Raw genomic sequence first — 12,829 nt, forward strand, 5'->3', positions numbered from 1 at the left:
AGAACTGTTTGGGGTAAGAAATGGCCTGAGAAGTTACATTTTAACTGAATGAAGTGAAAGGCGGGTCTTCTTGGTTGGTAGGCTCTCAGGGCTGGGAAATTTGTAAGCCAGCAAGTCCACAGACTCTGCAACAGGAGTGAACTTGGAGAGCCGATAAAAATAGCAAGGATGCAGATGGGGCCGGGTCAGAGCACAGCAGAGATGAACACAGCCAAGTGTGGGATTCAAGGTTTGTCACAAGTGTGACAGGAAGATCCTGGTGTGCTTGCAGGGAGGAACTGCGTGATCTGATTAGCATTTTAAAAGTAATCCCACTCCGAGGAGAACTGATTAAAAGGGGCACGAGTAGGAGCAGCAAGGCCTGCTGGGAGGCTGCTCTTTGTCCAAAGTAAGGATGCTGAGGCTGGAACTCGAGAGGACCATAGAGGGTGGAGATGCTCAGAAATAAGCTTCCTGTAGGAAAGGCTGTTGGCCTCACTGCTACAGTGGCTTCGAGCCTGAGAGGGAAAGAAAGTTCAGGGTGGCTCTGAGGCTTGAGATCTGAACAGGACCATGCATTAAATGTCTCCCAATACTACTTTAAGAACTTGAGTTCTGGCCAGCAAGGCTTTGTTGACTTCAGACAAGTTGCTGAATGGCTCCAGGCTTTTATTTCCTTTTCCATACTGTGAGCTGACAGCAGACCATAACCGAACAGTCTTTCTTTAATGGGTACCCAGCTTCTAGGGAGAAAGGAATCAGTGTGGGTATAAGACTCTCATCAGTGTCTGGCTCAAGGTGAATAATAATCAATGATTATTAATATCTATCTAAGGCTTTTGATTTACAAGTGCAACCATTGGAGCATGCTTTTAGTAATATAGAGAGGTACAAAGGAATCTGGTCCAATTCAGCTGGTGGTTGGTAGGTCACACAAGCCTACTGCATACTCAGAATTCAAAGACATCTGTCAAGATTCTAGTCGCAGAGGCCTTCGTCCAGCAGGGAGGGTCAATCAACAGCAGCCAGGTGCAGGGAGCGGATAAGGAAGGCAGAACCGCAGAGTCCCCTGTAGGTGAACATACCAGAGAGGAATTTGGGCCCAGTGCCCAGCATTTAATGAGAGACTCATAAATACTCAGTCCTTGTATCCATCTGAAAATAGTGCCAACTTCGGGCCCGTCCAGAGAATTCTGTTTGTCCAGGGTGTGCTATTTTTAAAGAAATGGGACTGGATTTCAAACAAATGGATCATAAATTCGAGGTGTGTGCTGAAATTACTAAACAAGATGTTTTAGAATAAGTTTCTTATTTATTCTGAGAATTCATGTATCAGTACAATGTATTTTTATCTTCTCCATCCCCAGTCCTCCCTCCCTCCCTTACTACCCCCATCTCTCATGTTCCCTAACTTCTTGTTCTCTCTCCATCTCCTCCCTTACCGACCACCATCACTCATGTTCCCTGCCCCCAACTTCTTCTTCTCTCCCTTAAAAAACAGCTTATTAGCCGGGCGGTGGTGGCGCACGCCTTTAATCCCAGCACTAGGGAGGCAGAGGCAGGCGGATCTCTGTGAGTTCGAGGCCAGCCTGGTCTACAAGAGCTAGTTCCAGGACAGGAACCAAAAGCTACAGAGAAACCCTGTCTTGAAAAACAAAAAACAAACAAACAAAACAAAACAAAAAAAAAAAACCAGCTTATCAGGCCCAGTTAGTACTGCCAGCGTGTACAGGGGTATAAGCCATCCATTGGAGCATGAACAACCTAGCAGGGGCCACACACTTAAAGAAAGCTGATTCTCCATTCTTCAGCAGCCGTCAGCTGCCAGCAGCTCCTAAGCTAGGACTAGGGCCTCATGAGACCCTCTCCCATCTTAACAAACTGCGTGCTTATAAAATCTTAAGCATTGTGTAAAGAACCGTAAAAAAAAAGTATTAAAACTCTGCATTTAAAAATTTACAGATGTTGTTATCTTATTTATGCACAAGATCAAGCCAGTTTGTTAAGATGGTACATTTTAGTATGGCAAGATGGCCTTTATTATTAAAGTACTTGCCCTGCCAGCAGGGCAGGGTTCACACCTCAAAACCAAAGTAGTAATCCAGCTCTAGGGGCGCTCTGTACCATTCTAAAGCCGAGAAGACAGAGACAAGAGGATCCTGGAGCTTGCTGGTCAGCTAATCTTGCTTAGTTGATGAGTTCTAGGCTCACTGAGAGGCTTGCCTCAAAAATTAAGGTAGGAGGGGCTAGAGAGATGACTTTGCCGTTAAGAGCACTTGTTACTCTTAAAGGTCCAGGTTCAGTTCTTAGCACCCACATGGTGGTTCACAACAATTCATAACTCAAATTCTAGGGCATTTGATTCCCTCTTTTGATCTCCTTGGGCATCAGACATACTTGTGGTGCATACATATCCATGTAAGCAAAACACTCATAGACATAAAAATGAAGCAAATCTAAACGTGATGCTTTTAATGTTTTTAATTAAGGTTGAGAGCATTTGAGGAAGACACAGATCATTGACCTTTGACCTTTACATATAAGTTCACATGTACCTATGCTCTTGAGCACAGATGCACACACCCACGAATACTACATACACACATACTACACACCAGCACAAATGCTCACACATACATACAGCGGTAATACATTTTATATATTGCTTACCTCAGGAATTTTAAGGGGTTTTATTTTGCTTTGTTTAATCTTTACTGAAACTGGTGGCTATCCTGAGTCTTCGGACAGGGCACCTAAGAGCCATTTCTGTCCCCAACAAGCTGTGGAAAGCCATGACTTCTTCCCTTTTAGAGAAGCTCTCACTTAAGAAAAGCTTCCAGCCTTTAGTCCAGGACTTAGAAAATGCAAATGAGTCCAGGGCAGGAGCTAGGAGGAGACTGGAAGATGTTACTAAGCCTGGTATAGGTCCCAAGGAGTTGAGACCCTGCAAACCGCAGAGTCTGAGGCACTCCGAGGACATTCATATGGCAATTTATATTCATAACTTGCATTCTGGTGGCATATCATTTTATCAAGGGAAAATAAACTCTAGTAGCTCAGGTCTTCACAATGACTTGAAAGTAGGAGGTGGGGGATTTCTCCATTTGACAGATAAGAGGACTGAGGCATGGGTTAACTAACTTAAAGCTAAAAGGGAATAACCAGTCAGCAGCAGAGTGGGGGGCTCAAGAACATGTATGTGGAGTCAGGCAGGCTCAATCCAGAAGCTCACATTTGTAGTATGCTTCTCTCCCTAATTTTGAGATGCTGCTTTACCCAGGGAGCCTTGGATTCCTTTTTGTGTAATATGGGTGATGGTGTTTATTTTAAAAGGCTGTTTGAATAATATATGATGTTTGTGTGTGTGTGTGTGTATGTGTGTGTGTGTGTGTGTGTGTTTAATCAAACCTCTGGCATATGACAAGCCATTAATAAACAGTAGTGTGTCTTGTCACACTACTAATAAAAAGACGAACAACCCAAGTCTCTTCTAGATGTGCGTTTTCACCTGTGGCCGACCAAGTCGTAAGTCACCCATGGTCTACCAAGACTTAAAAATTCAAAAGATTACTGGGTATTCCTATAGGAGCCTACCAATGAAGAAGCCCAAACCCAAGGGGGCAATGAATTCCACGTTTTAAAACATATCTGTTCAGCAGGTTGGTTTAATAATCAGAGATTAGCTATAAATTTGCATATAGGGAAGAAAAATCATAAATTGTCAGAGCTTGAGGTGACCTTACTTTCCAGGCAAAGACACTGAACTAAAGAAGTTAAATTTAGCACGCCCACACTCTGTTTTACATGTGTTCTTTGTGTTGAACATATATATGAACATGCACATGCATACACATATATACGCGAATGCACATACATACACACACCACACACAAGACCACTGCTCCTAGGGAAATGATCTATGGTGTATAGGTTCCTTTGAATGCAGACATGCATAGATATTGGGCTACTATATATACTGCATATGATGACCAGGAAAGAAAGAGGATCAGCTAGCAGGCAATTCTACTTTTTGTCCTCACACCATATACTCTGAAATAGTTGACAACTCTGAGTTCTGACTTCTCTATGGTTCTGCCTGCCTGGTGAATGGCCTGATCAGCTGAATCCAATTCCCTCAGTCAACCCAGGACTTTGGTCTCTCTGGAGCTTGAGTTCATATCTCAAGTGTGAAGGGCTTATTCTCATATATGATTTGTCTTCCCACCACCCTGTTTTGGGCTTCTCAACATGAGCTAGAAAAACTTGATGTGTGTTATGCTTGTCCATGTTTTCCATAGACAAGGCTCAGTTGGGTGACTTCATAAGATTGGAACTGGGCAAGGCTGAACTTATGCCAGGAAGCCCTGGTGCTGAGTCCTGGGATTCTCAGCCTAGGAATGATGTCAGTCTGTCCTAGAAGAAACGATTGGAGAGACCCAATCTGAGCATGCTTTCAAGGTCTCAGCATCTGGTTCACAAGACTAAGTAGATGATAACTCCTAATAATAGAGAAAGCAGACAAAAAAAAGAAGATTTGAAAGGAAGAAAATGAGTCAAGCTTGGCCATTAAGTCATATTAAGCCCTGACAAAAATCACATAAATAGGAGGCTGACATAAAGAAAAAGTGTGGTCAGCTGTCGATGCAATTGGAGAAATGTCCGTAATTGTAATTTAAAAGTATTTGAACTGTGGCCCCATGTAAACACACAGGTAGCCAGACAAGGACTCCAAAACAAGCATGCTTTAACGTTTCAATGTCCATGATGCTTTCTGTGACTTAATGCAATTGAAATAAAATCCTATTCCAAACCTAAAGGACTGACTTACCGGCCTCATCAATATGCCGTGGAAACGCTGAACCCCCGGGTGTAGTGGAAGATCTTCAGACAAGAAAGAAAACTGAATAAGGCACCAATAGCCACAGTCAAGGTCAGTTTTAGGGGTCAGGCTAGTAAGTCTTTGGAAGAAAAAGCTTCAGTGTTCAGTGACAAAAGAGAAATCACCAGTACAGTGCCTGAGACTCATCCCTCTCCAGGAAATGAGGGATTTCCCTTGTGACAAGGGAACAGATGACAGCTAAAATCTATTGTCCAGAAGGATTTTAGGAGGTGTCCTGGAATGCTGGACTTAGGCAGCAGTGGCATGACTTCTCATAAAAATTGGTCATTGAGGTTTGTACTTAAAAGGGGGGGTTGTATCAGGAATGTTCTTCCAGTTGAACTTGAGCCGCGGGATCTCCCAGGAGCCATACTCAGCACGTTGCTGCAGTGGAATGCACAGGGTGGACCGGACATTTTACCCATGTAATTAGCTGTATGTCTCCAAGGGGCCAAACCCCTCCCACGGTTTCTAGGTGACAGCTTTTCTGTTTGGTTGGGGTTTTACTTAGAGCTCTCGGATCTACTCTCAGCGTCCTCACGTTTTATCCTGCACCATTTACTCTCTGCAGTGTGAACGTTCATAGAAGAATGCGCAGATGAACTAGATAATCCCGCCCCCCAGGCTTTCACAGCCTGGTTCCAAAGACAGAAACAGGAATAACTCACCTTAGGAACAGGAGGACGGCTGGAGATGAGCACCTGACAACAGCAGGGGGTGGCAGACAGGAAGCTCACTGAGGGAGCACTACCTCTGTGCCACCCTCCTGTTGTCCCCGCCACTCTGGCTAAAGCACTGTGCATCCTGCCTCTGCACCACTTTATCAGATTAGCCTGCTATTTTTGGAGTCCTAACTTTCGCCACACTGTAGCAAAATACTCCATAGAAACAACAGAAGGGAAGAAAGTTTTGTCTGGACTCCTGGTTTCAAAGGGATTTAACCCATCATAGCAGAGAAAGCAGAGCAGCTGTGGGGACAGGAATATCTGACAGGGACATGTGAACATCCCAGGAAGCAAGGCACAAGACCAGAACAAGAGGCAAATGGTACATGCAAAGGGGTCTCCTAGCAACCTGCTCCCGCCAGCCAGGCTACACCTCCTAAAGGCTCCACAGTCTTCAAAATAGCATCACATGTTGGGGACCAAGACTTGACAGCATCAGCCTGTGGAAGGATGTGGCTGACTGAGTAAGAATGGCCCACCATAGATCATATGTTTGGATGTTTGGTCCCCAGTTAGTGGAACTGTTTGGAAAGGATTAGAAGAAGTGACCTTACTGGAGTCGATATGACCTTGCTGGAGGAAGTGCATTGCTTGGGATGGGCTTTGAGGTTTAAATCCCATGCTATCTCTCTCTCTCTTTCCCCTCCCTCCTTCCCACTCCCCCATCCCTCACCCATGTCTGCCGCCTGCAGAATAGGATGCAAAGCTCTCAGTTACCGTATTGTGCCTCTTTGTTTCCCACCATGATGATAAGGGACTAAATCTCTGAACTGTAAGCAAGCCCCCAATTAAAAGCTTTCTTTTACAAGAGCTACCTTGGTCATGGTTGTCTCTTCATGGTACACAGAAATAGAATAGTAATTAAGACTGGATATTTCAGACGCAAGCTGTAATATTCTTTATGGCAATTTTTGTCAAGAAGTATCTTTGCTCTTTATTTTGTGGGTGGCGGTAGTGGTATGTGTGTGTTTGCTGTTGAGAATTGAACCCAGAACCTCTAGCATCCTAGGTAAGCATTCTGCCATGACCAAGCCACACACTTTACTCCCTTTCTTTATTTTTAAGCTTTTTATTACATTTCTGTAATCGTCAGGGAGCTGATGTACCGCCGCACAACTCATGTGGAAGTCAGAAGACAACGTGCCGTCATTTGAATGAGAATGTCACCCTTGAATTGAATGAGAATGTTCTGGCCTTGCTGCTTAGTTGGTGGAACTTTATGGGAGGTTTGGGGAGTACCGTCTTGCTACTGGAGTTGGGCTTTGAGAATGTAGAGACACTCACTATTGCTGGATCACTCTCTCTGCTTCCTTCTTTGGATTTGAGATGTGAGCTCTCAGGTGTTCCTGCTGTTCCAGCTTGCAGGCAGGCTTCCCCAGCACAAGAGTAAGGAACTCTTATTCCTCTGCAACCATAAGCCATAAGCCTTTCCTTCTATAGGGTTGCCTTGGTCATGGTGTTTTCCCACAATAATAGAGAAGTAACTATGGGGTCAAATTTTGGTCGCTAGGCTTGGCAATCAACACTTTTACCTTCCGTGTTGTCCCGCCAGCTTTGTTCTTTATTCTAAATAAACAACACCCATATGTTGTTTTGAAAGATCTAATGGGTATGATATTCCAAGAAATATATAAAAGTCAGTGACAAACTCATAGCTTCACCAACATGAAGAACATGAAATAGCTGTCACCTTTCAACAGAGACACAGTCCCTGACACAAAAGCCTTAGCCAGGGTCTCCAAGTGAGCACCTTGAGAATCTAAGGATGCTGCAGTAGTTATAGCTTGAGTGTCACAAGTCACCCCCAAACAGCTCTGACTTGAGATAACTTATTGTGACCCTGCTTGCCTGTGGGTCACTCAGACAAAGTACACTGGGAAGGGCTCACTTCATCTATAACAGCATCTGTGGATTCAATTGGGATGGAGTAGGCAGCTGCCGTTTGCAGGAAATGTCTTTCTTTCCCCTATTACTCAATATGATTAGCATGGGCTTCCTCTCCTTTTCATTTCTTTGATAATAAAACAAAAATACATATAAAGACAAGTCGTTGTTCCTCATAATGGACAGAGAGGTTGGCTGTGTGCAATTCATGGGTCAAAACAGCAGCCCAGGGAACCGCATCGCCACTTCAGCCTGTGGACTCTGAGCTCAGGAGCTAGAAGCCCGAGGCATTGGCTTTAGCGCTGGAACCCAGTCTTGAAGCAGCTCCTTGATTCCCACCCTGGTGCTTGCTCCATGCCTGTGTGCATGTGTTTCACAAGTCCCCCGGCTCTAAACATGGACTCACTACAGCTGACAGGAAAGAAAGGAGCAGCCCTTGGTTTGTTCAGGGCAGTGGAGGTGCCCAGATGCAGGGGGAGAAAGGCTACATCGATGACCTTGAGACAAGGGCTCCAGCCAGAGGAAGGATATCAGCATTCATAGCCGGACGTGGGAATGAGGAGCACAGTGAATGGTTGGGTTTAATACTGTGCGCACACTCCTGATGAATATGCAAATGTGACGGGCAGCAGAAGCGGGGAGGTGAATAACATTTACTAAACAGCAGTGTTAAGCCACTTTGAAAGGGGGTGTGTCTGCAGCATGGTAATGAAATTAATCCTCTTCACCTGTGAATTCTCAGGGGCTTTGGGCTCCAGCCAAAAAACCTTCTGACTTGAGTTTGCTTTTCTCAGCGCCTCTTGTGTAAACTTGATGTTAATGGAAAATGAAGCCTCAGAAACCAGTACAAAACAGGAGGTGGTGAAAGGCAGTTGCTAGAAACCTGCCCCGTTAAAGGATCTGTTGCTAAAATTCTTCCCCAGGGGGAGACATAAACAATGTCTATCTGTCCCCCCAACATCTCAGTGATGTTGAAACTGAGGCAAGATTCTACTAAAGTTCATTATTCTGGGGGGACCAGTGAGTGTTGGGCTTCCTCACAGAGCACGGGTAAGGGGTTACTTACAGGGTTGTGGGTCCTCCCCCAAAGGCTACACCAGACAGTCTTCATAGGTGGGACACATCCCCCCCCACACACACACCACTACCAGTCATTTCCAGGTTTGCACATTCTAGCCCTTCCCTGAGACTATTTGCATGTAAGGCAGAGTTGCAAACAGGTAGTGGGAAGCTGCTGGATAGGCAAGTAAGAGTCATGTGACCCTGCACCCCAACCACAAGGTTGTGTTTACAACCAACCAAACAGAAAGTCTTTGGCAAGCAAGCATGACCGAACCAGGCAAGATGGCCCTTGTTTTGTTTGAGATTAGCCCTGTACAACAGAACCACAGGCAAAAAGCACTTGAGTTGTGCCTCTTCTGGGCTGTATCAATGATGCCTGAGATTTGTGAGGATGAGCATGGAGGTTACAGCAGGCCTTCTTCTGAGAGGCACTGGGTTTGAGCATTCAAGAAAGAATCTGTCTCTTCAACAGCAAAGGAGGCTACAGGCTGACTTGGAAAAGGATTCCACACCAGATCTAACTCAAAGGTCAGACAAAGAAGGCCACCGGTTGGCAGGCTCCAATGACACTTGCTGACAGAATTCGTTTCATAAACTGACAAGATCCTCCTTGGGAAGTCGCTCGTAATCTTGCAGTCTGAGCTAGGCAGGTGTCATTTAGGATCACCCAATACTTTTACCTCCTTTTCTAGGAAATAGCATCTAAAATCCTTTTGGAGGTCCACTGTTTCCCCGCAGAAGCAGCCTGAAGATGCTCAGCTTTTTGAGTCCATTAGCTCCGTTTGGAACCCCAGTTAAACCAAGTAGATGCTCTCATCAATCGAGAATTGTGTGCATTGGTTTGCAAAGCAGCCCGGGGTTGGATCCTGGCACTGTGGCCCACCAAGGCTTGCTTAGGTCTCTAATCTAACCTTCTTCCATCTTCTCATGAACCTGGTCCTGAAGTTCCCCCTTCTCTGCAAACTTTTAAACTATATGATATCCTCCCAAGTATTTCATATTTCCATCAAAGGAAACTGATACCCATTTCTGCTGCTTGGGCGGAGGGGTGGGGGGGTTGGAGCAACCTGAGCATATACATCCTCACCCTTGCAGCCTGAGCATAGGTATCCTCATCCTACCTATCTTGTCACCTAACCTTGAGCCAGGCATGGTAAGAAGGTGAGCAGGTCTGTCTTTTAGGAGGTTACCTTCTAGGGAACTATACCTTTGCCATAAGGCAGTTTCTATGCTGAAATCAGGACTTCAGTTCAATCCAAAGAACCCAAGTAAAACCTTGGCTCAGAAGCAAGCACCTGCCATCCCAGAACTGAGACATAGAGACAGGGGGATTACTGGGACTTGCTGCCTAGCCAGCTAGCTGGCTATTTTAGTGAGATCCATGTTCATTGAGAGATCTTGTCTTAACAAACAAGGTGGAAGGTGATAGGGGAAAACACTTGGCATCCACCTATGGCCTTTATAAGAATGCACACACATGTGCATATGTACTGCCTCACACATGTGTATGGTACATATGAAAACACACACACACACACACACACACACACACGGTTCAACCTGAAGATCTGAAAAGCAAAACAGCCAGCCACTGGCTCTTACCTCCACCTCAGTCTGAAATGGCGTTCCTCCCAGAATCTCAGAAAGAGACTGCATGTCTGAGAACTGTCTTCCCACCCCCACCCCTGTCTTATATTCCCCTGTAGGTGTGGGATTAAAGGTTTACACCACTGGGATTAAAGGTGCGTGTCATTGTGGCTACTGGGATTAAAGGTGTGTGTTACCATAACCTGCTCTATAAAGCTGACTAGTGGCACTGTTTTACTCTCAGGCCTTCAGGTAGTCTTCATTTATTAAAATGTAGTTGAAATGCCGCTGCAACACTTGGCATCCACCTATGGCCCCCACAGGAATGCACACACATGGGCTGTGCAAATGCATCACCTCACACATACGAACACATACACACACTGACCATGTCATAGGTTCCATGGTGAGTTGAGGTCACGCAGAAGAATGTGGGAGTTTCTTCCTTTCCCAAGATCCCTGCCCTGAATACATAAGTTAGATCTTATTATTAACAGCCTGTTTTTCAAAGAAACAAACTGAAGCTAAAAGACATAGGCAATTGGATCTTTGCTCTATGCAGCCCATGGCGTCTGTCAGGAAGCATGGGGACCTTGGAATGGATGAACAGACAGGCTCTCATCAAAACAGAGCTCAGTCATATGCGTGCAGTATTCTCCATCTTGCCGGATTGGCAGAGACCTGAGGCTCTGTGCATGGGGAAGGGAATGAAAAATGGCACGGGTAACCATGCATCAGTCGAAAGAAAAAAAAAGTCCTTTTTAATTAAAATTAAATGTCCACTGTAAAGAGGAGACATGCAGTAAGCAACAAATACCCAGAGCCTTGTTTAATCACCTGTGATGAATTATAATTAGGATTTGAAAATTATTGAACTTTTTCCCCCTGTTCACCTTGGCTCTCTGAAGGTGGATTTCAAAGAGTGCGGGAAGATGAATATTAAAAAGTTTGTTTTATACTTGAGCGCCGCAGCTCCCATCTCATTTTTCCATTAAAGCTCAACTTTTGAAATTTTTCTCCACTTTGCAATAATTACATCCTCTGCCTGACAACTCATTACATGACAATGCTTATGCTAATGCGATTCTATAGGCTCCCGGAAGGAAGGCTCCGGGTTTGCAGGGATGGCCTTGGAGGGATTTTTTTTTTTCTCCTAGGGTTCAAAGAGGCCCTGCTTCTACCCAGCCCTCCTGTGCTCCAGGCACAGAATATTGACAGGGCTGGCAGCTTTCACCCTTAGCTGACAGACACCCAGTGCTGGCTTTGGTACCCTTGCCCCCAGGCATCTGGAAGCTAGTTTACTTCATTTTCATTTAAATCCTGCTTTGTTCTAGAAAGGCAGGAAGTGGGGTGGTGTGCTTAAAGCTTTCTATTTTAACAGGTGGGCAAGCCCGTTTGTCTTGCTTGCCCTGCAGTGAAGACATTTTCTGTTTTCTGTTTCCCTGAGCATCCTCATCCTGTGATCCTTACTCTGAGTTTCTGTAAAGCCCCTACTCTGGGCCAGCTCTCTCTGATACCCACCCTTGCCTGCCCTGAGCTTGTTTTCCTGTGTGGAACACAGAGCAGAGAAACCAGTAGACAATCCCACAGCCTTGCAGCTTGATCCCCAATGCAGTGGGTTCGCTAAGGGATCAGAGATCACCCAGACATAACGACAAGGTGGGGGGCACCATGCGTGGGGTGAGCCTTACCCACAAAGGTATCACATGTAAGTTTTCGTTTGAAATTAGAAGGACTTCATGGAAACTTCTGGCAGTGCTAGTCCACAGAGAGGCCAGTAGAGTTCCCCAGAGCTGGAAGGTACTGTCCACTGCCAGAGGGTTGAAAGTTGCTAGGAAAAGCCCAGTTGGTAGTTTCTAAAGAGCCAAGAGAACCAGGAGGGGACCTGGGGCTCTTTCGACCCTGGGGCTATGTGGTGTATGTGGCTGGGGAATATGCTGATTTTGCTTAAAATCTTTGGCATGTACCCCATGCTGAGCAGGTGTTACCTGCCAGTTACACACATGCCATCTGACTCATCACTCCCCCAGTCAGCAAGTGTTGTCTCTCTTACCAAAGAGAAAACTGAGGGAGGCAATACTAGTTTGGTACCAAGGTAACTGAGATTTCTGCATTGGGGAAATCTGGTCTTTGTTATTGGAATACCTTCTTGAATAGATGTGGTCCTGTTTCATGTCATTTCCCACAATGACCATTCACCAATTATTCCTTCAAAGTAAATTATCCCTCTTCTATTCTCCCGTAAGAAGCCTGGCTGATCCCTGGGCATAGGTTAGGAGGCTGCCTTCTGGGCCCCCACGGTTCTCTCACTCTCTCACTGACCGTCCTAGCCTGCATTTCCTGAAGACCTTTCTTTAGCTCGATTGTGCCTAACACAGTACTGGTATGGACTATAAACATTACAGAATCTGATGTCTGCTGCATGCTTTTGCCTTGCTGTGCAAACCAGAGAATTATGAAGAACAGGTCATTAAACCTTGACATGCATTTATGGGAAAGATACCAGGTTGGTGTTTGTTTGGTTGGTTGGTTTGGTTTTTTTTGTTGTTGTTGTTGTTGCTTTTTGTTTGATGTAGTTTTGGGGTTTTTTGCTTTATTTGTTCATTTGTTTGTTTGTCCTCTTTTCTTATATAGCTGGAAAAACAGAGGCGTGGAGAAATTAAGGGATTTGCTGAAGGATACCTAGCAAGACAATGATGGAGTTAGTGTTATT

At 45.2% G+C, this 12,829-nt stretch overlaps 1 protein-coding gene across 5 annotated transcripts in view; it reads left to right on the forward strand.

Annotated features, from left to right (window-relative positions):
- The window catches only part of Dab1 (DAB1, reelin adaptor protein), a 1,103,453-nt gene that overhangs the window by 565,758 nt on the left and 524,866 nt on the right, over positions 1-12,829 (forward strand). The gene's annotated exons all lie outside the window — the stretch shown is intronic.

Source organism: Microtus ochrogaster, chromosome 10, assembly GCF_000317375.1.
Source record: "Microtus ochrogaster isolate Prairie Vole_2 chromosome 10, MicOch1.0, whole genome shotgun sequence".
NCBI classification, from domain to species: Eukaryota; Metazoa; Chordata; class Mammalia; order Rodentia; family Cricetidae; genus Microtus; species Microtus ochrogaster.